Source organism: Delphinapterus leucas, chromosome 11 (genome assembly GCF_059928025.1).
Source record: "Delphinapterus leucas isolate spDelLeu-1000000601 "Yukka" chromosome 11, BTC_Dleu_Yukka2, whole genome shotgun sequence".
Classification (NCBI taxonomy): domain Eukaryota; kingdom Metazoa; phylum Chordata; class Mammalia; order Artiodactyla; family Monodontidae; genus Delphinapterus; species Delphinapterus leucas.
Window position 1 is genome coordinate 21,437,541 of NC_143139.1, and position 27,066 is coordinate 21,464,606.

Below are 27,066 nucleotides of genomic sequence, written 5' to 3' on the forward strand. Positions count from 1 at the left end.
CCCCGAGGAACGCGGCAGGGAGGGAGGGGTGAGGAAGGGGTGGCACGAGAGGGGCTACCGCGGAAAGCGATGCAGCATTATCACTCGCTGGCTAAACTCCGCCGCGCCCCGGGTGGCACTGCGTGCCTTCCCCGCCCCCCCCTCGTGTGATAAGCGACTCCGGGAGTGTGCAGAGCCCACGTTTACTACCGCTGGCACCTCCAAAGCCTCCTTCCTTAATCTTGTCTCAAACGGGTACCAGCACAGGGCCAGCAACGTGATCCGACCTGCAGCTGCTGCCACATCACTGCGCGGGGAACCGGTGCGCGCGCGCGCTCGCCCTGCAGCCGCGGCGCCCGGCGCGGGGAAAGCACAGGCCAGCAGCAGCCGGGCTACCTTTCCCCAGAGCCACCTTGGGAGCATGACTCACTGCTAGTGAGAGTTACCGGGAGGTGCCCGCAGTTGCGCACTGCCCCTGCTGCTTGGAACGGCGGACGGCAAGGGGCCTTGGAGGCCGGGGGAAAAGCGCGTCCTGCGGGACTCCCAGGTCTCCGGTCCCGCTGCCGCCGCTCGGGTCTGCCAGGGCGGGGATGGAGAGAATAGATATTAATCTCTCTATATACAGGTAGATAGATGGCAAACCAAACGTCTTTCCTTCCTGCATTCTCCCGGGTGATCCCCGAAACATTCTTTATTGCCAGTGGCGCGTGAACCAAGGGGAGAACTACGCCGAATGCACGCGCACCAGGGCGCAGCAGGGACTGGGGCCGTCGCTACGTGTCCCACGGCCCGCCCCGCCGAGCGCGGGTTCCGGGGACGGATCTGGGTCGCGGGAAGCGGCGGCTGGGAGGAGGTCACGTGTCTGCGGGAGTCGCGTCTCTTCCCAGCCTCCAGGAGCAGCCGGGGCCGCGGCAGCGCTGCTGCAGTCTCCCGAGTCCTGGGCGGAGACGCGCCGCGTCTGGCTTCGTGACTCCGGAGGCGGCGGCGGCGGCCCAAGCTCACCCCCGCGTGAGGAGACGCTCGCGGTCCGTCCACTTCATCTGCTTAGAGGGCCCTTTAAGGTCTCTCGACCTTCTCCAAGAGGGAGGCTTATTTGCACCAAATAGGCAATTTAATCATGATAATGCTTAAAAGAAAAAGTATTTTTTTAAATCCTAATTCTACTTTATACCTAGAGCCAGCCTCTCTCTTGTTTTCAAGTGATTAGGTGATTAATTCCCTTTGGTGGGGAGGACAATTTGTAGTCCTAAAAGCGGCATACCCCTGCAGTACTGTATCGTTTGGTCCTCTCGTTCTAAATTGACACCCCTACCCCAAAAAAAGCAGAGGAGGCGGGGGGGGGGGCCGAGGGATGTCGTCAAGGTGAATAATTAAAAAAAATGAAATACCAGCTCCCCTTATGGGTTTCTGACGGTTTGGAGAAGGAAGAGGGTGTAAATATAAGTATGGCTGGAGTATTTAGTGAAAATGAAGTGAAGATTGGATCACTGCATCTTGGCTTTGTCGGTAGAGCGGACCAGACGCAAGTCAGACAGCTCATCAGGGCAAACCTTAGGGGGCAAGTCTGGGGCAGACTCTAAGGCAATAGGAGAAATTGGGAAGGAAGTCTAGAAGATCAGAGGTGTTAATTTTGGATGTAAACTTCCCCTAATTCAAAGACAGAGGCCTTGCTGCAAATGAAGCCTTTCCTGTTACCACTCTTATCTCCCCTCTCCTCAAGTGTTCTGTTCCAACATTTCTGTTTTCTCTTTCACTCCTTTCTTTTTCTGACACCCAGCTCAAGCTGTAAGTGGAGTCTTTTCTAATGTTTGGTCTCCTTTGTTATCCTCAGTCCTTCTTTTCTTCTTCTTCCCTATTTCATGCCCACCTTTTTATTCTTGTTTCCCTTTTACTTTTCTTTTTTTTCACCTTATATTTTTCTCTTTCTACCTTTCCCCCCATTAAATGTCTGCTTTTCCTCTTTCCCTATAGCTTTCGTTCTCTTATTTGCTTTTTGTCTTTTTCAGTTTCTCACCTTGATCACTCTTCTTGCTATTCACTCCCCTTAAACTTGAGTCCTATTCTTTTCTTTCTCAGACTTTTGCCTTCTGTAACATCGAGGCTCTGAATGTCCCTTTGCTGCAAGGAGGATGTAACAATAGCTGACAAATATATAGCATTTAAGATTAGGGTCCAGACACCATTCTAAGGGCTTTTAATATAGTAACTCACGAATCCTTTCCACAATCTTATAAGGTAGATACTATTATTGTCTCCATTCCTCAGATGAGAAAATAGACACATAGGGAGATTACAAAATATGCCCATGGTCCCAGACCCAGGATTTAAGCACAGACAGTAGGCTCCAGTGTCTATGCCCTTCACTATTACCGCCTGATGTGAATAGTGAGGGCCGAGATCTAAATGTTAACTAGCTGTTTCAGGGATGTTTTTTAATTTACCAGTGTGACTGTGCACATTTGTTGTAGTGTGTATGTGTGTTCAAATGTACTGGAGCTCATGGCAGAGAAATAAAAAGGTATGAAAAAAAGAAGGGTGGCAGTGTTTTGTCAGTAATTCCATTGGCATCTAGCTCCAAATGTATTGGTTTAAACCCAAATATCTTAATTAATTGTTATAATTTCATACATATGGACAGATGGAAGTACAGTTTAGAAGAAGGCTAATGATGACCAGCAGTTCATTTCCACTGAGCAAACTAAGCCAAACTCCAATGTGAAGGCTCAGGTTAGTAATAGGAAAGTTCACCTGTGGTGAGGTTAGAAAGGGAAAAAAACTCCCCTGTCTAACAAAGGAACAGAAGACTAGAATGTCCTCTTTGGGTATGTTTAAAAATAGGTTGAGTCTTATCTTTTCAGGAAGGTTTAATACTGTCCTGCTGAAAGCCAAGGAGCTGCAAGATGAGCCCAAAACCCCTTTGAGCCTATAATTAAAGAATTCTGTGATGCTTTGATTTCAATTAAAGATACCCATCTTTCTCCTTTTAAGGGTTAGGCTGGGAGCTGCTTCCATTGCTTTCTTTTGGTTAAATAGGGAAATCACTACCTATAGAGACTCTAATTAAAGGAAACACCCCAGGTCCCACCCCTCTCCTCTCACCCCTGCCTAAGTATTCTAAGCCCGATACTCATTCTAGTCACCTTGTGACTTTGCAAGTTCTTATCGTGTTTGCTTGCAAAGTCTTGAATTTCCAACAGAAAGCGAACTCTCCTGGGAGCGTTAACGTTTCCATGGAGAAGAGGTTTTCTGCCTTTTTAGGGTTCTACAAGCCTTACCACTCTCCTGGAGAGGTGATTAGGGTGTTTGGGATAAACTACCTGTGCATCTCTAATGGCTTTAAAGGCCCTGGATCTGCCCAGGGGTGTGGCGCCTCCTGCCTGTACTGCTGTAAAGATGTACCATCAGGTGTGCAGATGCCTTTCTTCATCACCTCTGTTTTGGGTAGTGGACAAGAATTTAGTCATTCTACATTATTTTACATCAAAAACTTCATCAATCAGTGTAAGAAAATCTAAAAGAAAAAGTTTAGGGTTGATGCTAAAATCAAGGTGGGGACCATGGGGGGCAGGGACCAGAGTGGGATGATAGATCAGGGATGTGTGAAGCTCCTCGGAATCCCTCCTTTGGGCATGCACACTGCTGTCACTGTTAGTGTTTTCAGGCACACCGCTGGAGCAAGGTACATCGCCTCACAGGAGGATCTTAGGAGAAGAGAAACCCCACTGCTATTCACCAGAAGCCAAATATGACTTTAAACCATTGATAATGCTATTTGCTAAAGGCACCAGATTTAAAATCCCAGAATAGAAGGCTGGGTTTTCTAGTTGCATCTTCAGTAAATTAGCACAAGTAACCCTATTTATAATCCCTTCCTTCCTTTCTTTCTTTCTTTCTTTCCCTCCCTCCCTTCCTCCCTCCCTTCTTCCTTCCTTCCTGGCTGAGTTTTGTCCGGGTCTTTGTTGCTGCACATGGGCTTTCTCTAGTTGTGGTGAGCGGGGGCTACTCTTTGTTGTGGTGCGCAGGCTTCTCATTGTGGTGGCTTCTCTTGTTGTGGAGCACGGGCTCTAAGTGCACAGGCTTCAGTAGTTGTGGCACACGGGCTCAGTAGTTGTGACTCGTGGGCTCTAGAGCGCAGGCTCAGTAGTTGTGGCGCACGGGCTTAGTTGCTCTGCGGCATGTAGGATCTTCCTGGACCTGGGCTCAAACCCGTGTCCCCTGCATCGGCAGGTGGATCGTTAACCACTGTGCCACTAGGGAAGTACCCTGTTTAATTTGTAAAAGAACTTCAGGGGCTTCCCTGGTGGCGCAGTGGTTGAGAGTCCGCCTGCCGATGCAGGGGACACGGATTCGTGCCCCGGTCTGGGAAGATCCCACATGCCGCGGAGCGGCTGGGCCCGTGAGCCATGGCCGCTGAGCCTGCGCGTCTGGAGCCTGTGTTCCGCAACGGGAGAGGCCACAACGGTGAGAGGCCCGCGTACCGCAAAAAAAAAAAAAAAGAACTTCAGTCTTTCTGTAGACTATCAATGTGTTTTTGTGGTTGTAAACATACACATGAATCACATTTTATGTTTATGTAACATTGCTCAAGAAGTTTATACACTTATTAGTCTTTGCATAGCAACACAGAGCAGGTAATATTAAGTATAGGAAATGAATTTTATTACTGCTGAAATTATCTGTAGTTTTGTGAATATCATAAACACTCATGCATGTGGCCCCGAATTTAACATATGCGCAATGTTCCTGGAGTTCTTACATACAAAAGACAACTAGGGGAGAGCCAAGTCTAAGACCACTGTAGGGGGATCTCCCTGGCTCTCCTCTTCGTAAGTATTTGCCTGTTCCCTCCCATGCCCAGGTGCTTCTCATACTGATTGAGGTTGATCCAGAATGAGACCGAAAAGTAGAGAGAGAAGCAAATGACAAATCCACAAGGATTTCCACAAAGTGATCCCTGCCTTTTTCTGGGTTCTCCTGGCCTAGCTGTATAGTGGAAACAAGAGAGCCTGCATGAAGAGGGAGCCTTTTAACTCCTGTGTTTCCCTTGTCACTGCTGATGAAAATCCCTAGAAATGCTTCAGAGAGATGCATGTTTGCATTATTGTGAAACACAAATAGGAATAAGATGTACTAGACAGCCACTTACCTCACCTGCCCATTAGGGGCATGGTCCTTGAATCCATTTTCAGATGGTGTCCACCCAGTGCAGAGAGCTAGCTGTAATAGAGACTGTTGCTTTATAAAGGCAGCAAAAGACTAGATTTAACCTACACTTAGAACTATTGGTATAAATTTTATTCAATAGTTAAATTAAAACAAGAATTCATATATAATTACCCAAAAATTATTATGTTCCTGATATTAACTTATAATCCTCATTCACAAGGAAACTAATGGAAACCTACGCTAGGTGTGAGTATCAGTTAAGAACTGCATTTGAGCCAAAATAACAGCAGCTTAAACAAATTAGGAATTTCTTTTTTGGTCCCATAAAAGAAGTCTAGAGGAAAGGAGTCCAGGGGTAATGTGAAGTAGTAATAGTGCCATCACTATACCAGACTTATGCTCCATTCTACACCAGCTTCCATCCGTCCTCAAGATTGCCTCATAGTCATAAGATGGCTGCTGGAGCTCCTGCAGGGAAGGATAAAAGGGTGTCTACCAGCTGAGCAAGTCTCTTTTAAAGAGCTTTTCTTATAAGCTCTACCCAATGACTTCTGCTTTGCCCAATCCTATCACAAGGGACTAAAAATACAGGTTTTTATTTAAGGCTCCTCCAATAATGTAGGGAGTTCTTTAGTAAAGAGGGAGCAGAGAATGGATATTGGGTTGGCACTTGCCATCTCTATGGTGGTCCAACTAAAGGAAATAGCTTGTTCGGGTTCTCTTTTTTTTTTTCTTCAGTGCGTCGTTTTTTCTCCACTATGCCATATGTGTTGGCAGTGTCCCTTTATGTATGAGGGTATTTAATACCAATTTCAGAAAATTTTCAGTCTTTCCATCTGCAATTGCATGTGTTTAACTAACTCCTTAAGCCATGGTCTTTAACATCTGTATTTTTAAGTTCTAATAATTGCAGAAATCTGTTTAGGGAGGGAATTTAAAAGGCTTTGCTCTACTTCCTGTAGAATGCAAATTGCAGCTGCGTGTTTTCTGGGAAATGATTTTCTTCCTTTTAACGTAGTGGCATCTGTCCTCTAGCTATGCCTTCTGCCCCCGGCATTTGAATTGAAGAGAGCAACTTCCAGCAAAAATGCACCTTCTGATAGTTCCCACCTGAAGGGAGTTGGATTTTGCTCTTCATCTACTTCAAGACACGTTGATATGATATACAGTGGCTTTGGGGTCAGGAGATTAGGAGAAGAGCTTTGTGACTGTGTTGGGTTCTGGAGCAAATGAGGGAGGAGAGAAGAGGTATGTGAGTACGGTAGAATGGGAGCAGCGGAGCCACTCTCTAAGGCTGGAATTGGGAGGTGAATTCTGGAAGAGAATGCAGCTTTGGAACATTTTAGTGGGCAGGTATTAAGGCAGGTGTCTTACAAACATTAGTTAGTTCTCTCCATTCTTTGAATGAGGCACCACTAACTCCACTTTATAGATAGACAAACTCAGGTTTAGAGACTTCAGATAACTTGTCTTTGCTGTGTAGTAAGTAGCAAAGCCAGGCAATAGGGAACCGAGGCCTGAGGTGTGCTCCTGGGGTTGTCACCGGCAGGAGTCTAGGGTTCTAACAGCCACCTTCTCCCTTCAGCCCCCAAGGGGATCCCTCAGCCAAGACTTTCACCTCCCTTAGTAAAGCCCCTTCTCCAGGCTTTGGGAGCCATCACCAGAGGCTGTTTCGAGGAGTTGCTGAGAAATGAAGAAAGTGGTGAGAGGGGCCATTCTTGATCCCATTCTAGTTGTGGAGTGGTGTTCCTGACATTTGAGTGGGAATTCTGGGTGTATTCCCCCCACAGATAGACACATGGATAAAGGTTGTGGTTAGCCCACTGGATAAAGCTGCCCAGTGTCTTGGAATCTGCTATTCTATCTTCATCTGTTAAGCTGATGTTCACTGTACACTGTGAGGGGCATTAGGGATTCAATATGGAACCTTGTCTTCAACAACCTTAGACTCTGATGGATCATCATTTCTTAAAGAAGGGAGATCACTGAGGAAGCTGAGTAGTTATCCTAAAGCCTTCACATATTCCAAAGGCAGTACTCAGATACCTCCTCTTTGGTGCATTTGAGAATCCCTTACAGCTATGCTTCTCAAGAATGCACTTTAGAAATCATTCCAGAAGGTGTAGTCAGTGACCTCAGTCTATGGGTAAGCCTTGTCCTCCTGTAATCAAAACATCCCTGAATGGAAAGATGGCCGAGGAAAATACTGTCTGCCCCGCTCCCATAAGCTGTCGAGACCATCATTACCCTCCCCCAATTTGCCCTGACTTCCCGATGTTGGTGGGAACGCCCCCTTACCCACCCCCTCCAAGCATATACAACTTTATATGCTCTTGATCTGCTCTGTCTCTGATCCTGCCATCTCCCGTGACATATATTGTGATCTTCTCTTCTCATAGCTTAGTGCTTGAACTTTCTCTCTTTGGTATTTGAATCTAAACTTTGCCTTGTGGCTTTTAAACTGGTTTGCCTTCTTGGTGTTTCACATCCTCTGTAGTCTCCTGTAAGAAGCTCCTTCTCTATCCCAGTCACTCAGCCCTCACCCTGACCCTAGCTGCTTGGTCATTTCCCTAGCAGCCTCCTTTTAGAGGGAGATTTGGACAGAATTTAGCTTAACTGACTTCCTCTGCTCTAGAAGAGGAGCAGCTTTGAAAAAGATGATAAGCCATTACAATGGCCCTTAGCATCCAGCCAAAGGGCACATCTTCTTCACCATCATACTGTTGGCTTCCTTACTTCTTCTTTGGCCTCAGTGCTTCAATCTGGAAAGGAGCCCTGATAGGGCTGGCCACTTGGGGCAGCCTGATGTCCACACCCCTCCCAGCTACGTGGACTGTATGGCAAATTTAGCAAGATTGCTTGACCTTAAAACCAAAAACTTGGTGGTCATTTTTGAGCCCTTCATCTCCCTTCTTCCCCCCATCCAGTTAATAACAGTGTCCTGTAGATGCCACTTCTTAAATGTACATTAAATCCATCCTATTTTTTCCATCCTCACTGCCTGTACCCTAGACCAAGCCCCCATAATTTCTCACCCCCAGTACTGCGAGAACTTCTTAACCTCCTTTAACCCTTGAACAGTTGGGGTTTAGTAGGGAAAACAGAAACCATTCTAGATATTTCAAGTGGGAGGGATTTAACAGAGGGGATTAGAAGCATTTGTAACCTTTGGATACGTAAGCTAAGGCAATCAAGGTTGCGAAAACCAGCTACTAACTTCAAGGAAATCTTGCCAGCCAGATATTTTAGGGTAACCCGAATGCCATCGAGCTCAGCCGCCTGCCTTGCTGAAGAGGCCGAGTTTCAGGAGCTTGCCTGGAAGCCAGTGTGAACCTCACATCTGCACGCAGCCGCTGACACCGCGGGAGGAACGTGGTGTGTCTCTTCCACTTTCCACCTCTTGCACAAGGGCCTCTCATTGGCATCATCTGAACTCCCCTGTGGGCAAGGGAGAGTGCAAAATGTCATTCCCAACTTCCCACCTGTGAGGAGAGCCCATGGAGAAGGCAGTGGATCTGGGGTGGAGTTGACAACAGACATCTCACACCCATATCCACTGTGTAGGCATGCCTTCTCCCTCCACCACACCTAATTCAATTCCACACTGTGACCGGAGCCATCTTTCTGTCCATGTCATTCCCTTCATCAAAACCATTTGTTTCCCATTTCCATCAGGTTAAAATAATAAAAACTCTGAGTGGCCTGAGAGACACTTGCCTTTATACATCCTCTGTGTCATCTCTCATTTCTCTGCCTCTTTTCTATACTCCAGCATGCCTACTTCCTTTCAATTTTTCTTTTTTTAATGTACCCTGAACTTTCAGGTCCTTCACTAAGTTGTCCCAACTTCCCAACTGATTGGAATGCTTTTCCCCACGTCCCCAACTCCCTTCAACTCTCTTCCTCTTACTCATCCTTCAGGTGTCACCTGAACTGAAGCCTTGTTCCAGTAACAGGCTTGAAGGACAAGTCATCACCCAGCTACATAGCATCTGAAGGATCCTCATAGGTGCAGGAGGTGGAAAATGTAGTCTTGGTTCCTACCATCCCATCCTCCTGCTGGGACTTCCCCATACTGGTGTGGCTCTGATGGGCTGGGGCACCCTCACTGCACTTGGGGTGCTGCATATTTCTTTCTTGGCCTCACCAGGCACGTGAAGATCAGGAAGCAGGTAGCATAGAGGATTGAAAGGTGCTTCTGAGGTAGTGGGAACCCCAGGAGCCTGGCAGGGTCTTTAGTGGAGTGGTGGGCAGTTCTGCTGGGGTGTAGGGCCCATGCCTCTGGAATGGCTGTTGTCACTGTGCCAGGGTGGACATGTTCTGTGCCCAGAAGGCAGTAAACTCTGCCAGTGTGCTCCCTACAAGTCTTGGTAAGTTGGCGTTTCTGACTCACAGAATTTTACTTCCTTTCACAGTGTGCATGGGCAAGGCAGAGACGTCAGGGGCTGGAACTAGCCCAGCTGAATTCCACAGGTGCTCTGGAGATCGTGGGCTGCTGAAGTGACATCCAGGGCACGGCTCTGCGAGGCCAGAAGTGGGGAGGGGGTGCAAAGTTTGGCATGGCAGGCTGTGTTTACAGGTCTGCTGGGCTGAGTGGATCACAGGACGGCGTCCTGGGGCAGTGCCAGAGAGCTCCGTTACCAGGAGTGCAGAAAGAGACAATCTCTGGGCCAGGATGAAGGAGTCGAGCCTCAGACTGTGGAACAAAGTGGGAGGATGGGGAGCCAGTGAAGCAAACCCATCAGAATGCCAAGCTGGTAGGCACAGAGGAGACAAGAAGTGAGGGGTCAGTGCAGACAAAAGACAGCTGGAGCAAGTCACGGGAGGCAGGACCCCGGTCGGTATAAGATGCTGCTGATGCAGTGGGATTCTCCCCGGGGTGGTCAGTCATGCGCCCGAGAGTCTGGAAATAGGGGCAGGACCACTTCCACCCTCACATCCCCAAACCAACTTTGCATTTACTCACACTTGCAGAAACACAGAGGTCCCTTTTCCCTGATTATGTATTCAGACAGACAGCATGGATTTTCCTGGTCACGAGGTTGCAAAATAAAGACTACACCCATCAAACACAGCCCAGGGATGGCGAGCCGTCAGCAGGCCTGGGCCTGAGCTCACACCTGCTCAACAGTCCTGCATTGTCCTTGGTGATCCAGCCCATACACTTCTGAGCCTACTGTGATTTGGGATAGTAATGCTAATGATTTTTCTGGGATCTGTGGTGTTTTAATATTTTAGAAATTCTGCCTCAGACATACTGAGAGTAATGAAATAGACACATCACATATTTCTCTCCTGGTTCATATTATTTCATATTCCTGCTTACAGTGGCAGAGTGATGTGGGCTCTGGCTTTAAGACCAAGGAGACCTGCGTTCACATGTTGTTTTCCCCTGACTAGCTGACCTTGGGCAAGTTATTAATGCGTCAGTTTTCTCAAATGTAGCGCAGAGGTACCGATGCCTACCTCTGCCTGGCTTTTGTGCAGGCTGGTGACGATGTATTCAGAACCCCTACAGCATGGTAGGTGAGCAGTAAATGGTAGCTATTATTGTCCTCTTTTAGCTGCCTGGTTAAAATTATGGGTATCATAGAGTATGGTTTGAAAATAATTGCTAGATTAAGTAAAATATTTTAAGTTCAAGAGGTAAACCTATTGCTTTCAATTATCCTTTCCTTTCCTAATAGGTGAATAACAATAAAATAGAGGGCCAGACCTGTCACTGTGATTTTCCATTAATGAGATGTAGTTTTATTTCACGGGCTGGTTGAAAATAGGCAATACCGGCCACAACCTTATGATTTCAGAGTGCTCTTCTGAGAGGTCACACAGCTCCATATTTGTGCACGCATGTGGGGAGATGCTGTCAGCCCACGCTTTGTCATAAATTAAAGTCTTGTTCAGGTCTTAAATGAATGACATGCCTAAATTCAGTTTCAAGTTCTGTTCTCCGGCCATGGAAGATACAGTGACTGATTTCTTTTCTATGCCATCTACCCTAATAATATTAGCAAGCACTTTTGTAGCAGTGATTTGGTGCCGTGCTCTGTTTCAGTGTTTTACAAATATTAATTCATTTAATTGCTTAACGGTCCTTTGAGATGGGAACTGTGATGATGCCATTCAGAAAAGGGGGAAGCTGAGGCACACGATGCAGCAATTTGCCCACGTCACACAGCTAGTAAATGGCAGAGCCAGGGTTCCACCGTCAGTGCCCACAGTCTCTTGTTTTACAGCCTCTCTGCACAGCGGCCTCCCCCATATCCAGAGGAAAATGCAACATTTCTATTCACCATCCATGACTTTTGTTTAGAGAAGAGAGGTTCACGGTGCCAGAAGGAACATGGGCTTTGGAGTCTGAAACTCTGGGCAGAAGGTTAAACTTTGCCACCCCTTGTTTGCCTGACCGTGAAAGGCAACGCATCGAACTTCTGCAAACCCCAGCGTCCTCACTGTTTACAAAGTGGAGATATTATATACCTATTGTGAGTGTAACTAATATTATGTCTACCACATAGGAGATGCCCAAGAAGTATGTCCCTACCTTGTTTACTTAATATCTAAATATATCCAAATATGCAATTATTGGTGGTTTCTTTTCTCCTGAAAATTAAATTCTTGACTTCTTTTAACTTTTCAGCTTAAAAGTATAGGGTAAAATTGGATCACTCACTTAATAATGTAGAGCATCTATGTGGAAAGCATCTTCCACGTCGGTGCTGTTCAGTAGAACTTCTTGTGATGATGGAAATGTTCTGTAACCTGTGCCACCCCGTATGGTGGCCCCTGGCCTCACGTGGCGATTGAGCTTTGGAAATGTGGTTAGTTTAACTAAGGCACTGATTTTTCAATTTTATTTCATGTTAGCAAATCTAAATTTGAGTTTAAATAGCCAGATGTGGTTAGTGGGTATTGTATTGCCTAGTGAAAGTGCAGATGCTTTAATCAGGTCCAAATAGTTGATCAGCAGATAATTCTTTTAAGAAAGCCAAGTAAGTTTCTTTTTTTTAATTTGAATTTTATTTTATTTTTTATACAGCAGGTTCTTATTAGTTATCCACTTTATACATGTTGGCGTGTAGACGTCAATCCCAGTCTCCCAGTTCATCCCACCACCACCACCCCACCCCACCTACTTTCCCCCCTGGTGTCCATACGTTTGTTCTCTACATCTGTTTCTCGACCAAATAAGTTTCTTAACCTGTTATTTTTCTAAGGTGTCTAAGACCTCTGTGTAGGAAAGAAAAAATATCAATTATCAAGCACAAATTCAGGCAAATAAAGAGAAGATATAGCCCTCAGTCTCTAGGTTTTATGATATTTGACAGATCCATTCTAATTTTACTGGAACTCAAATGACATAACTTATCAACATTTTGATCATGAATTTGCTATGAATATTTTAGTCACTTCCCATAAATAGATAGTAATATAATAATTTTAATACTGCAAACACTACCATATGCCTATTGGGTCTGTATGTAAGCAGTGGTATGTTGGTAAACGATTAACTGGTTCTCTAGGGAAAATGTGTGCATACAAAATGTTTGTGTGTATGCGTATAGTTTATTGTACATTTTACTGTTATGAAGGATGTGAAGCAAAGACTATTCCTTTAAACTCCATGTAGCCAATTGATTCTCACTGAATGCTTTTATTGATTTTTGCCAAACTCTTTATCCCTTGCCAACCTTTGGTTGTAATTAATTCACAAGTGTAATTCCTACATGAATGTTTGTTGATTTTTTATTTGTTATGTTATGAGTTGCTATGTAAATGTTATATCATTATGCTCACGAGTAAGGTGAAAGTGAAACAATGAAGACATTTGTTAGAACCTCACTCACTCATATCCGTGACATGAACAACTTCTCTACTAAACCAGATAATTTTCACATTCTGGAAAAATATTTCCTGAAATTTCTGTGCTATTCACAATATGATGCCTATAGACATGACAGAATTTTAGGTTCAGTCTGAATGATTAACATTTTCTCCTTCACTTTCTTGAGTCTAACAATTGACAAAATAATAACCCAAGCCCTAATTTGTAGCCCTTGCCAATTTCCACGGCATACACATTCCCACCACTAGCAATTTCAAGCTACCAATGCAACATCACTGAACGTAGAGTTGGGAAGTTACAATAGACATAATTAATCTCAAGAGCATAGAGAATAGTAAAATGTAGTAAAACAATTAGGAAGTGATGAGTTTTGAGTATTACTTTCATTCTTTTTTTTTCCCTTTTTTAAAAATTAAAAAAAAATTTTATTTATTTTTTAACATCTTTATTGGAGTATAATTGCTTTACAATGGTGTTACTTTCATTCTCAATATGGTTTATTTAGTTATGTTTATATAACCGAATTTCTAATAATGGCTAGCCCAGAATTTCTCTTGCATTCATCAGCAGTCTGTTGAGGGGCCGCCCTGTGCCCGGACTAAGTGCTAGGGCTATAAATACGAGCAAGGCCTGCCCAGGATAGGCTCTTGCCCTCTTCTCTACCTACTTTTTCTCATCTAGGTGATCTCATCTAGGTGATTTCTCATCTAGATGATCTCATCTAGGCTCATGGCTTTAATATCGTCTTTATGTTGATGACTCCCAGATTTATGTTTCCACCTCCATTTTCAACTGCAAGCTCCAGACTCATAAATCCAGCTGCCTACTTGACGACTCCCCTTGGATACCTTAAACTAGTTATCTTAAACTTGACTATCTCAGCCTGAGACATCTTAATGTCCACCTTCTGCCCCAAATCCATCCACACTTCCTCTATTCTTCACAATTCTCAGTCAGTGACTCTACAGCACACTAGTTGATTGAGCCCCCAATTTAAGACACATCCTTGGCCCTTCACTTTCTTTCCTTTCTGTATCCAGTCCAACAGCAAGTCCTGTTTTTTTCTGTACCAAACTACTTCCTGAATGTGGACAGTCTTCACCATCTTCAGTGCTGTCAGCCTAGTCAGTTGCACTCTCTCCCCTTGGGACTAGGAAGAGACTCTCATTTACCTTCTTGTTCCACTTTTTCCCTTATCTAACTTTACACACACTATGAAGAATTAACTCTTAAAAATATAACGCAGGGCTTCCCTGGTGGCGCAGTGGTTGAGAGTCCGCCTGCCGATGCGGGGGGCGGCCTGTGCGTCCGGAGCCTGTGCCCCGCAACGGGAGAGGCCCGCGTACCGCACAAAAAAAAAAAAAAAAAGATGACTGGAGTGTATCATGTTGATACACTTGATCATTCTGAGTTCTCATGTAGTCATAATAGGGAAGTATTTATTGAATTCTTATGGTCACAGACATTCTGTCAAGAACTTTAATACCTATGGTTTCATTTAATCTTCATGATAACCTATGGGGTTGTCGTTATTATTATTCCCATTTCACAGATGGAGGATAGGAATCCCAGAGAGGTTAAGTTGCCCAAGATCACACAGTCACTAAAAGGCTAAGATTTAACGCTGGAAAGCCTGTCTCTATCTCTCTAGTGCCTTTCAGGTGACATTGTAGGAAATCCTGAGCCAAGGCAAGTAGGTACAGGAGGGGCACTTCAGAGACCTGCCAAAGGATTTTGCTAATTTAATTGTCCATAATCAGATATGCATTTTGAATGGTTAGAAATAAAAATCTGATATATTTGCACGTGAAACAAATAGTTGCGTTTTTGTTTTTGTTTTTTTGGATGTACCTTAAAACAAAGACTTGCTGATTGAAACAAATACTAGAATAAGATCAATTCATTTAGTAAGAGATTTAGGATGCAGAATTTTGCCATGGTATACAAGAGCACAAAAATCACATCCTGGCCACCTTGCTCTAAGGCAGGAACAAGTGAATATAATGGAGTAAAAGACCCAAAGAGGTTTTAGTGCCCAAATTATGTGAGCTTTAAGAGAGATTGTTACTGCAGCCCTAGTAGTAATAGCCAGTCCTCCTGGCTCTTTACTGTTTAACAGCAAGGTGGGGAATGGTCTTTGTTCCCACTGGCCTGTTAAAATTGTAACCTATAATGTATAAATTTTATCTCCCTCAGACTGTGAGCCTCTCAAGAACAGAGCTCAGTTTTCCCATTATTCTGTAACAAATACAAAACAAGAGCTAGCAATGAATAGGATACAACCTGTAGCAATTTTTGCAATATGAGGCAGGTATAAGCTCTAGGATGTAAGGGCTTTGCCATTTTTGTTTACCACTGACCTTCAAGGCAGATCTGGAACTCATTCTGGCCTCTGTTGGGACCATTTCAATTTAAGAGGTGTAAGGGACATTTATGCCGTGAAATTGTATCCACCAGGAATGATTCTTTGACATCAGTTGATTTAGTCATCGGCATAATTTTTCAAAATGCAGATTCACATTAACTTTAGTAGTAATAGGAGCCCTCCACCCTCCACACATAACTATTAATTTTTTAAAACATGCAGACAGTGAGTTAAGGCAAACTTACTGTTTGTAAATTTTTAATAACAATTTTATTGAGATATAATCACATGCTGTAAAACCGACCCATTTAAACTATACAGTTAGACTTTAGCATATTCACAGAATTGTGCAACCTTTACCATAATCAACTTTAGACCATTTTCATCACCCCAAAAAAAGAAACCCCTTGTCCATTATCAGTCACTCCCCATTTCCCCCCTCCTCTCTCCCTAGCCCTAATGCAGCCACCCATGTACTTTCTCTCTCCATGGATTTGCCTATTCTGGAAAACACACATAAATGGAAACATATAACATGTTGTCCTTTGCCACTGGCTTCTTTCACTTAACATAATGTTTTCAAGGTTCCTTGATGTTGTAGCATGTATAAATACTTCATTCCTTTTTATGGCTGAATAGCATTTCATCAAATGGATAAACCACATTTTATTTATCTATTTATCAGTTGATGGACATTTGGGCTATTTCCACTTTTGGCTATTATGAATCACCTGCTGTTAACATTCATGTAAAAGTTTTCTTTTTTAAACAACTTTATTGGAGTATAGTTGCTTAACAATGTTGTGTTAGTTTCTGCTGTAAAACAAAGTGAATCAGCTATACGTATACATATATCCCCATATCCCTTCCCTCTTGCGTATCTCTCCCACCCCTCTAGGTGGTCAAAAACACAGAGCTGATCACCCTGTGCGATGCAGCTGCTTCCCACTAACTATCTATCTTACATGTGGTAGTGTACATGTGTCCATGCCACTCTCTCACTTCGTCCCAGCTTCCCCTTCCCCTTCCCCGTGTCCTCAAGTCCATTCTCTAAGTCTGTGTCTTTATTCCTGTCCTACCCCTAAGTTCATCAGAGCCTTTTTTCTTTTTTTAGATTCCATATGGGTTAGCATACGGTATTTGTTTTTCTCTTTCTGACTTACTTCACTCTGTATGACAGATTCTAGGTCCATCCACTTCACTACAAATAACTGAATTTTGTTTCTTTTTATGGCTGAGTAATGTTCCATTGTATATATGTGCCACATCTTCTTTATCCATTCATCTGTCATTGGACGCTTAGGTTGCTTCCATGTCGTGGCTATTGTAAATAGTGCTGCAGTGAACATTGTGGTACATGGCTCTTTTTGAATTATGGCTTTCTCAGGGTATATGCCCAGTAGTGGGATTGCTGGGTCGTATGGTAGCTCTATTTTTAGTTTTTTAAGGAACCTCCATACTGTTCTCCATAGTGGCGGTATCAATTTACATTCCCACCAACAGTGCAAGAGGGTTCCCATTCCTCCACACCGTCTCCAGCATTTATTGTTTGTAGATTTTTTGATAATGGCCATTCTGACTGGTGTGAGGTGATATCTCATTGTAGTTTTGATTTGCAATCCTCTAATGATTAGTGATGTTGAGCATTCTTTCATGTGTTTGTTGGCAATCTGTATATCTTCTTTGCAGAAATGCCTATTTAGGTCTTCTGCCCATTATTGGATTGGGTTGTTTGTTTTTTTGATATTGAGCTGCATGAGCTGCTTGTAAATATTGGAGATTAATCCTTTGTCAGTTGCTTCATTTGCAAATATATTCTCCCATTCTGAGGCTTGTCGTTTTGTCTTGTTTATGGTTTCCTTTGCTGTAGAAAAGCTTTTAAGTTTCATTAGGTCCCATTTGTTTATTTTTGTTTTTATTTCCATTTCTTTAGGAGATGGGTCAAAAAGGATCTTGCTTGGATTTATGTCATAGAGTGTTCTGCTTATGTTTTTCTCTAAGAGTTCTATAGTGTCCTGCCTTACACTTAAGCCTTTAGTCCATTTTGAGTTTATTTTTGTGTTTGGTGTTAAGAAATGTTCTAATTTCATTCTTTTACATGTAGCTGTCCAGTTTTTCCAGCACCACTTATTGAAGAGGCTGTCTTTTCTCCATTGTATATTCATGCCTCCTTTATCAAAGATGAGGTGATCAGATGTGGGTGGGTTTATCTCTGGGCTTTCTATCCTGTTCCATTGATCTATCTTTCTGTTTTTGTGCCAGTACCATACTGTCTTGATTACTGTAGCTTTGTAGTATAGTCTGAAGTCCGGGAGCCTGATTCCTCCAGCTCCGCTTTTCTTTTGCAAGATTGCTTTGGCTATTAGGGGTCTTTTGTGTTTCTGTACAAATTGTGAAATTTTTCGTTCTAGTTCTGTGAAAAATGCCATTGGTAGTTTGATAGGGATTGCACTGAATCTGTAGATTGCTTTGGGTAGTATAGTCATTTTCACAATGTTGATTCTTCCAATCCAACAACATGGTATATCTCTCCATCTGTTTGTATCATATTTAATTTCATTTATAAGTGTCTTATAGTTTTCTGCATAGAGGTTTTTTGTCTCCTTAGGGAGGTTTATCCCTAGGTATTTTATTCTTTTTATTGCAGGGGTAAATGGGAGTGTTTCCTTAATTTCTCTTTCAGATTTTTCATCGTTAGTGTATAGGAATGCAAAGGATTTCTGTGCATTAAGTTTGTATCCTGCTACTTTACCAAATTCATTGATTAGCTCTAGTAGTTTTCTGGTAGCATCTTTAGAATTCTGTTTGTATAGTATCATATCATCTGCAAACAGTGACAGTTCTACTTCTTCTTTTCTGATTTGGTTTCCTTTTATTTCTTTTTCTTCTCTGATTGCCATGGCTAAAGCTTCCAGAACTATGTTGAATAATAGTGGTGAGAGGGGGCAACCTTGTCTTGTTCCTGATCTTAGAGGAAATGTTTCAGTTTTTCACCATTGAGAACAATATTGGCAGTGGGTTTGTTGTATATGGCCTTTATTATGTTGAGGTAGTTTCCTTCTATACCTACTTTCTGTAGAGTTTTTATCATAAATGGGTGTTGAATTTTGTCGAAAGCTTTTTCTGCATCTATTGAGATGATCATATGGTTTTTCTCCTTCAGTTTGTTAATATGGTGTAACCCATTGGTTGATTTGAGCATATTGAAGAATCCTTGCATTCCTGGGATAAATCCCACTTAATCATGGTGTGTGATCCTTTTAATGTGCTGTTGGATACTGTTTGCTCGGATTTTGTTGAGGATTTTTGCATCTATGTTCATCAGTGATATTGGCCTGTAGTTTTCTTTCTTTGTGACATCTTTGTCTGGTTTTGGTATCAGGGTGATGGTGGCCTCATAGAATGAGTTAGGGAGTATTCCTCCCTCTGCTATATTTTGGAAGAGTTTGAGAAGGATAGGTGTTAGCTCTTCTCTAAATGCTTGATAGAATTCACCTGTGAAGCCATCTGGTCCTGGGCTTTTGTTTGTTGGAAGAGTTTTAATCACAGTTTCAATTTCAATGCTTGTGATTGGTCTGTTTATATTTTCTATTTCTTCCTGGTTCAGTCTTGGAAGGTTGTGCTTTTCTAAGAGTCTGTCCATTTCTTCCAGGTTGTCCATTTTATTGGCATATTGTTGCTTGTAGTAATCTCTCACGATCCTTTGTATTTCTGCAGTCAGGTGTTACTTCTCCTTTTTCATTTCTAATTCTGTTGATTTGAGTCTTCTCCCTTTTTTTCTTGATGAGTCTGGCTAATGGTTTATCAATTTCGTTTATCTTCTCAAAGAACCTGCTTTTAGTTTTATTGATCTTTGCTATTGTTTCTTTCATTTCTTTTTCATTTATTTCTGACCTGATCTTTATGATTTCTTCTCTTCTGCTAACTTTGGGGTTTCTTTTTTTGTTGTTGTTGTTGTTTCTCTATTTGCTTTAGGTGTAAGATTAGGTGGTTTATTTGAGGTTTTTCTTGTTTCTTGAGGTAGGATTGTATTGCTATAAACTTCCATCTTAGAGCTGCTTTTGCTGCATCCCATAGGTTTGGGGTCATCGTGTTTTCATTGTCATTTGTTTCTAGGTATTTTTTGATTTCCTCTTTGATTTCTTCAGTGATCTCTTGGTTATTTAGTAGCATATTGTTTAGCCTCCAAGTGTTTGTATTTTTTACAGTTTTTTTCCTGTAATTGATATCCAGTCTCATAGTGTTTTGCACAGAAAAGATACTTGATATGATTTTAATTTTCTTAAATTTACCAGGGCTTGATTTGTGACCCAACATATGATCTATCCATGAGAATGTTCCATGAGAACTTGAGAGGCAAGTATATTCTATCGTTTTTGGTTGGAATGTCCTATAAATATCAATTAAGTCCATCTTGTCTAATGTGTCATTTGAAGCTTGTGTTTCCTTATTTATTTTCATTTTGGATGAATGGTCCATTGGTGAAAGTGGGATGTTTATGTCCCCTACTATTATTTTGTTACTGTTGATTTCCCCTTTTATGGCTGCTAGCATTTGCCTTATGTTTTAAGGTGCTACTACGTTGGGTGCATAAATATTACAGTTGTTATATCTTCTTCTTGGATTGATCCCTTGATCGTTATGTAGTGTCCTTCTTTGTCTCTTGTAATACTCTTTATTTTAAAGTCTATTTTGTCTGATATGAGAATTGCTACTCCAGCTTTCTTTTGATTTCCATTTGCATGGATTATCTTTTTCCATCCCTTCACTTTCAGTCTGTATGTGTCCCTAGGTCTGAAGTTGTTCTCTTGCAGACAGCATTTATCTGAGTCTTGTTTTTATATCCTTTCAGCTAGTCTATGTCTTTTGTTTGGAGCATTTAATCCACTTACATTTAAGGTAATTATCCATATGTATGTTCCTGTTACTATTTTCTTAATTGTTTTGGGTTTGTTACTGTAGGTCTTTTCCTTCCCTTGTGTTTCCTGCCTAGAGAAGTTCCTTTAGCATTTGTTGTAAAGCTGGTTTGGTGGTGCTGAATTCTCTTAATTTTTGCTTGTCTGTAAAGCATTTAATTTCTCCGTCGACTCTGAATGAGATCCTTGCTAGGTAGAGTAATCTGGTTGTAGTCTTTTTCCCTTTCATAACTTTAAATGTATCATGCCACTCCCTTCTGGCTTGCAGAGTTTCTGCTGAAAGATCTGCTGTTAACCTTATGGGGATTTCCTTGTATGTTACTTGTTGTTTTGCCCTTGCTGTTTTTAATATTTTTTCTTTGTATCTAATATTTGATAGTTTGTTTAATATGTGTCTTGGTGTGTTTCTCCTTGGATTTATCCTGTGTGGGACTCTGTTCTTCTTGGAGTTGACTGAATATTTCCATTCCCATATTAGGGAAGTTTTCAACTACAATCTCTTCAAATATTTTCTCAGTTCCTTTCTTTTTCTCTTCTTCTTCTGAGACCCCTATAATTTGAAAGTTGGTGCATTTAATGTTGTCCCAGAGGTCTCTGAGGCTCTCCTCAAGTCTTTTCATTCTTTTCTCTTTATTCTGCTCTGCAGTAGTTATTTCCACTATTTTATCTGCCAGATCACTTATCCGTTCTTCTGCCTCAGTTATTCTGCTATTGATTCCTTCTGGAGAATTTTTAATTTCATTTATTGTGTTGTTCATCATTGTTTGTTTGCTCCTTAGTTCTTCTAGTTCCTTGTTAAACTTTTCTTGTATTTTCTCCATTCTATTTCCAGGATTTTGGATCATCTTTACTATCTTTACTCTGAATTCTTTTTCAGGTAGACTGCCTATTTTTTCTTCATTTGTTTGGTCTGGTGGGTTTTTACATTGCTCCTTCATCTGCTATGTGCTTCTCTGTCTTCTCATTTTGCCTAACTTACTGTGTTTGGGGTGTCATTTTCGCAGGCTGCAGGTTCATAGTTCCCCTTGTTCTTGGTATCTGCCCCAGTGGGTAAGGTTGGTTCAGTTGGTTGTGTAGGCTTCCTGGTGGAGGGGACTGGTGCCTGTGTTCTGATGGATGAGTCTGGATATGTCTTTCTGATGGGTAGGACCATGTCTGGTGGTGTGTTTTGGGGTGTCTGTGAACTTATTATGATTTTAGGCAGCCTCTCTGCTAATGGGTGGGGTTGTGTTCCTGTCTTGCTAGTTGTTTGGCATGAGGTGTCCAGCACTGGAGCTTGCTGGTCATTGAGTCTGGTCATTGAGTCTTGCTGGGTCTTAGCATTGAGATGGAGATCTCTGGGAGAGCTCCTGCCGATTGATATTACATGGGGCCACAGGGTCTCTGGTGGACCAATGTCCTGAACTTGTCTCTCGCACCTCAGAGGCTCAGGCCTGACACCAGGCTGGAGCACCAAGACCTTGTCAGCCACACAGCTCAGAAGAAAAAGAGAGAAAAAAAATTTAAAAATTTAAAAATTAAAAATAATTATTAGCTTAAAATATAATAATTAAAAAAAGAGAGCAACCAAACCAATAAACAAATCCATGAATGATAACAAGCACTAAAAACTAAATTAAGATAAACATAAATATCAGAAGCAAATAAGTCACAGACAGCAAACCCCAAGTCTACAGCTGTTCCTAAAGTCCACCGCCTCAATTTTTGGATGATTCATTGTCTCTTCAGATATTCCACGGATGCAGGGTACATCAAGTTGCTAGTTGGGATTTAATCTGCTGCTCCTGAGGCTTCTGGGAGAGATTTCCCATTCTCTTCTTTGTTCGCACAGCTCCCAGGGTTCAGCTTTGGTTTTGGCCCTCTGCTTGTAGGTCACCTTCAGGCATCTTTCAGGAAGTCTGAGGTCTTCTGCCAGCATTCAGTTGGTGTTCTATAGGACTTGTTCCACTTGTAGATGTATTTTTGATGTATTTGTAGGGAGGAAGGTGATCTCCACGTCTTACTCCTCCACCACCTTGAAGGTCACATCTCATGTACAAGTTTTTGTGTAGACAAATGCTTCCAGTTCTCTTGGGTGTACACCTAGGAGTTGAATTGCTGGGTCATGTGGTAACTGAACTGCCAGACTGCTTTCCAAAATGGCCACATCATTCACTCCCACCAGAACTATATGAGGATCTTAATTTCTCCACATCATAAGGGATATTTTAATAAATGACATGATAAATGTCAAAGTGAAGCATGTGAAGTCATGATCTCTCTTAATTTACTGGCCATAAGCTCAGGTAACTTTAAATTCTTAAGACTTGATTGATTCAACCTGAAAAGTAGTATTTAAAATACATGTCTACTGGAGAACAGACTTGAGGATATGGGGAGGGGGAAGGGTGAGCTGTGACAGGGCGAGAGAGAGGCATGGACATATATACACTAACAAACGTAAGGTAGATAGCTAGTGGGAAGCAGCCGCATGGCACAGGGATATTGGCTCGGTGCTTTGTGACCGCCTGGAGGGGTGGGATAGGGAGGGTGAGAGGGAGGGAGACACAAGAGGGAAGAGATATGGGAACATATGTATATGTATAACTGATTCACTTTGTTATAAAGCAGAAACTAACACACCATTGTAAAGCAATTATACTCCAATAAAGATGTTAAAAAATAAAATAAAATACATGTCTATGTTGTATCTAAGAGAACTTTTTGGAGTTTAGAATACATCTTAATATTTATATAATGAAGTAAGAGCTTCACTTCATAAAGAGAAATGGCCAAGGATTATAAGATAATTAATAGATTTTATTTTGTAGTTTGGAATTCTATTACGTGAATTTCTTTTAAGGGAGGGACTCGAAGATCTCATCTGTTGATAACAACCCATAAATTAATATGGTCTACTTCTTAAGGGCCTGTATGATCTGGCCCTGGCTCCTTTTGCATTCTCCTACCATCCTTCTTTTTATTCGCTGAATGTCAGGTTATCTCTGTGGCTTTGTGTGTCTCAGCCTTACTTTGAGGAGTCACCAGGCTTCTTCCCCAGATTCTAATTGGGTGGAATGGCCTAGGTTTATGCTATCATGGAGTAAATAAAATAAGATACTGCCTAGTTTGTGTTTTTGTTTTGGGCACTGATGGGGAGGAAACCCTAAATCGTTCTGAATAAAATCAAGACAGTGAGTAATCCTGTTGAATGCTTTAGAACTGACTTTGTGAGATAAATATGAACACTGTGGGCTTGTGTGATGATAAAAAATAGACCAACGTGATGTGCTGCTTTGTAGAGTTTAGGTAAGTGAAAAATTGAGGGGTTGAAGCAAGCTATAGTTCCTCTACTTCTGGTTTTATGTTTTGGCATCTCATATTCTATAATATTTAAACTCAATTCCACCTTGTTTCAAGCATGGCTTTCTAAAACTGTGTCTACATGAAGTGAACACATGAACCCAAAGGATTGTAACACGGTGAATTTTTCTTTTTAAAAAAGCTTACTTTATCTCTCAGTTGTGCTCTTAGGTGACATTTGCATTCAGCATTGTCTTGAAAATAAATGAAGACTTTACAGGAATCACAGTGGACAAAATGCTGTGTCTGTCCATTCATTACTGGCTGATCTTAGTGCAATTACCATTCTCATCTGTATTGTTACACACTCAGACCTGCTGGGTGCCCCATGCAAATGCCTGAATTTTTTTTTAAATCAGAAATTCTCTTTGTTCCCCATCAAGCATTATTCCTGTTTAAGGTTTGCAATTAGAAAACCGTCAAGCTATCTTGTATTTTAAAGTACTGGTAGAGGTTGAATGCCCTTCTAGTTCTCCAAGGACCCAGTGCAGGGAGAAAATTAAAGACTCCTCTACTGCTCTCCTCATCCCTGCAGGGAAGGTGAGAAAGCACAGCTGCAGAAAGGTTAAGAAGCCTGTACCAGGTCCTTCAGCTGGTCTCATAATGTCCCACGGAGACACAGTTGGCACTGACCATCACTGCAGACCCCAGCTTTGGACCACGACTCCCCACAAAGAGAGAGAGGCCCCTTGTGCCTCACTGCACAGCTGGTCAAGTCCATGCTGATATGCCGTGTGGCTGACAGGGTCTTGGTGCTCTAGCTGCGTGTCAGGCCTGTGCCTCTGAGGTGGGAGAGCCAAGTTCAGGACATTGGTCCACCAGAGACCTCCTGGCTCCAAGTAATATCAAATGGTGAAAGCTCTCGCAGAGATCTCCATCCCAACACTAAGACCCAGATCCACTCAAAACTCAGCAAGCTACAGTGCTAGACACCTCATGCGAAACAACTAGCAAGACAGGAACACAACCCCACCCATTAGCAGAGAGGCTGCCTAAAATCATAATAAGTTCACAGACACCCCAAAACACACCACCGGACACAGTCATGCCCACCAGAAAGACAAGATCCAGCTTCATCTACCAGAACATAGGCACCAGTCCCCTCCACCAGGAAGCCTACACAACCAACTGAACCAACATTACCCACTGGGGGCAGACACCAAAAACAACGGGAACTATGAACCTGCAGCCTGTGAAAAGGAGACCCCAAACACAATAAGTTAATCAAGATGAGAAGACAGAGAAAAACACAGCAGATGAAACATAAACGTAAAAACCCACAGACGAAACAAATGAAGAGAAAATAGGCAGTCTACCTGAAAATGAATTCAGAATAATGATAGTAAAGATGATCCAAAATCTTGGAAATAGAATGGAGAAAATACAAGAAATGTTTAACAAGGAGCTAGAAGAACTAAAGAGCAAACAAACAATGATGAACAACACAATAAATGAAATTAAAAATTCTCTAGAGGGAATCAACAGCAGAATAACTGAGGCAGAAGAACGGATAAGTGACCTGGAAGATAAAATAGTGGAAATAACTTCCGCAGAGCAGAATAAAGAAGAAAGAATGAAAAGACTTGAGGACAGGCTCAGAGACCTCTGGGTCAACCATAAATGCACCAACATTTGAATTATAGGGGTCCCAGAAGAAAAAGAGGAAATAAAAGGGACTGAGAAAATATTTGAAGAGATTATAGTTGAAAACTTCCCTAATATGGGAAAGGAAGTAATCAGTCAAGTCCAGGATGCACAGAGAGTCCCATACAGGATAAATCCAAGGAGAAGCATGCCAAGACACATATTAATAAAACTATCAAATATTAAATACAAAGAAAAAATATTAAAAGCAGCAAGGGCAAAACAACAAGTAACATACAAGGAAATCCCCATAAGGTTAACAGCTGATCTTTCAGCAGAAATTCTGCAAGCTAGAAGGGAGTGGCAGGACATATTTAAAGTGATGAAAGGGAAAAAGCTACAACCAAGATTACTCTACCCAGCAAGGATCTCATTCAGATTTGACAGAGAAATTAAAAGCTTTACAGACAAGCAAAAGTTAAGAGAATTCAGCACAACCAAACCAGCTTTACAACAAATGCTAAAGGAACTTCTCTAGGCAGGAAACACAAGGGAAGGAAAAGACCTACAGTAACAAACCCAAAACAATTAAGAAAATGGTAATGGGAACATACATATCGATAACTACCTTAAAGGTAAATGGATTAAATGCTGCAACCAAAAGACATAGACTGGCTGAATGGATACAAACACAAAACCCATAAATATGGTAGGTATGAGAGACCAACTTCAGACCTAAGGACACATACAGACTGAAAGTGAAGGGATGGAAAATGATAATCCATGAAAATGGAAATCAAAAGAAAGCTGGAGTAGCATTCTCATACCAGAAAAAATAGACTTTAAAATAAAGACTATTACAAGAGACAAAGAAGGACACTACATATGATCAAGGGATCAATACAAGAAGAAGATATAACAATTGTAAATATTTATGCACCCCACATAGGAACACCTCAATACATAAGGCCAATGCTAGCAGCCATAAAAGGGGAAATCGACAGTAAAACAATCATAGTAGGGGACTTTAACACCCCACTTTCACCAATGGACAGATCATCCAAAATGAAAATAAATAAGGAAACACAAGCTTCAAATGATACATTAGACAAGATGGACTTAATTGATATTTATATGACATTCCAACCAAAAACAACAGAACATACTTTCTTCTCAAGTGCTCATGGAACATTCTCATGGATAGATCATATGTTGGATCACAAATCAAGCCTTGGTAAATTTAAGAAAATTGAAATCGTATCAAGTATCCTTTCCGACCAAAACACTATGAGACTGGATATCAATTACAGGAAAAAAAAAACTGTAAAAAATACAAACACATGGAGGCTAAACAATATGCTACTAAATAACCAAGATATCACTGAAGAAATCAAAGAGGAAATCAAAAAATACTTAGAAACAAATGACTATGAAAACACGATGACCCAAAACCTATGAGATGCAGCAAAAGCAGTTTTAAGAGGGAAGTTTATAGCAACACAATCCTACCTCAAGAAACAAGAAAAATCTCAAATAAACAACCTAATCTTACACCTAAAGCAATTAGAGGAAGAAGAACAAAAAAACCCTACTCAGCAGAAGGAAACAAATCATAAAGATCAGATCAGAGATAAATGAAAAAGAAATGAAAGAAGCAATAGCAAAGATCAATAAAACTAAAAGCTGGTTCTTTGAGAAGATAAACAAAATTGATAAACCATTAGCCAGACTCATCAAGAAAAAAAGGGAGGGGCTTCCCTGGTGGCGCAGTGGTTGAGAGTCCATCTGCCAATGCAGGGGACATGGGTTATGCCCTGGTCCAGGAAGATCCCACATGCCACAGAGTGGCTGGGCCCATGAGCTATGGC

At 41.9% G+C, this 27,066-nt stretch overlaps 1 protein-coding gene across 2 annotated transcripts in view; it reads left to right on the forward strand.

Annotated features, from left to right (window-relative positions):
- SSPN (sarcospan) overlaps positions 1 to 27,066 on the forward strand; it is a 130,100-nt gene that overhangs the window by 4,814 nt on the left and 98,220 nt on the right. The gene's annotated exons all lie outside the window — the stretch shown is intronic.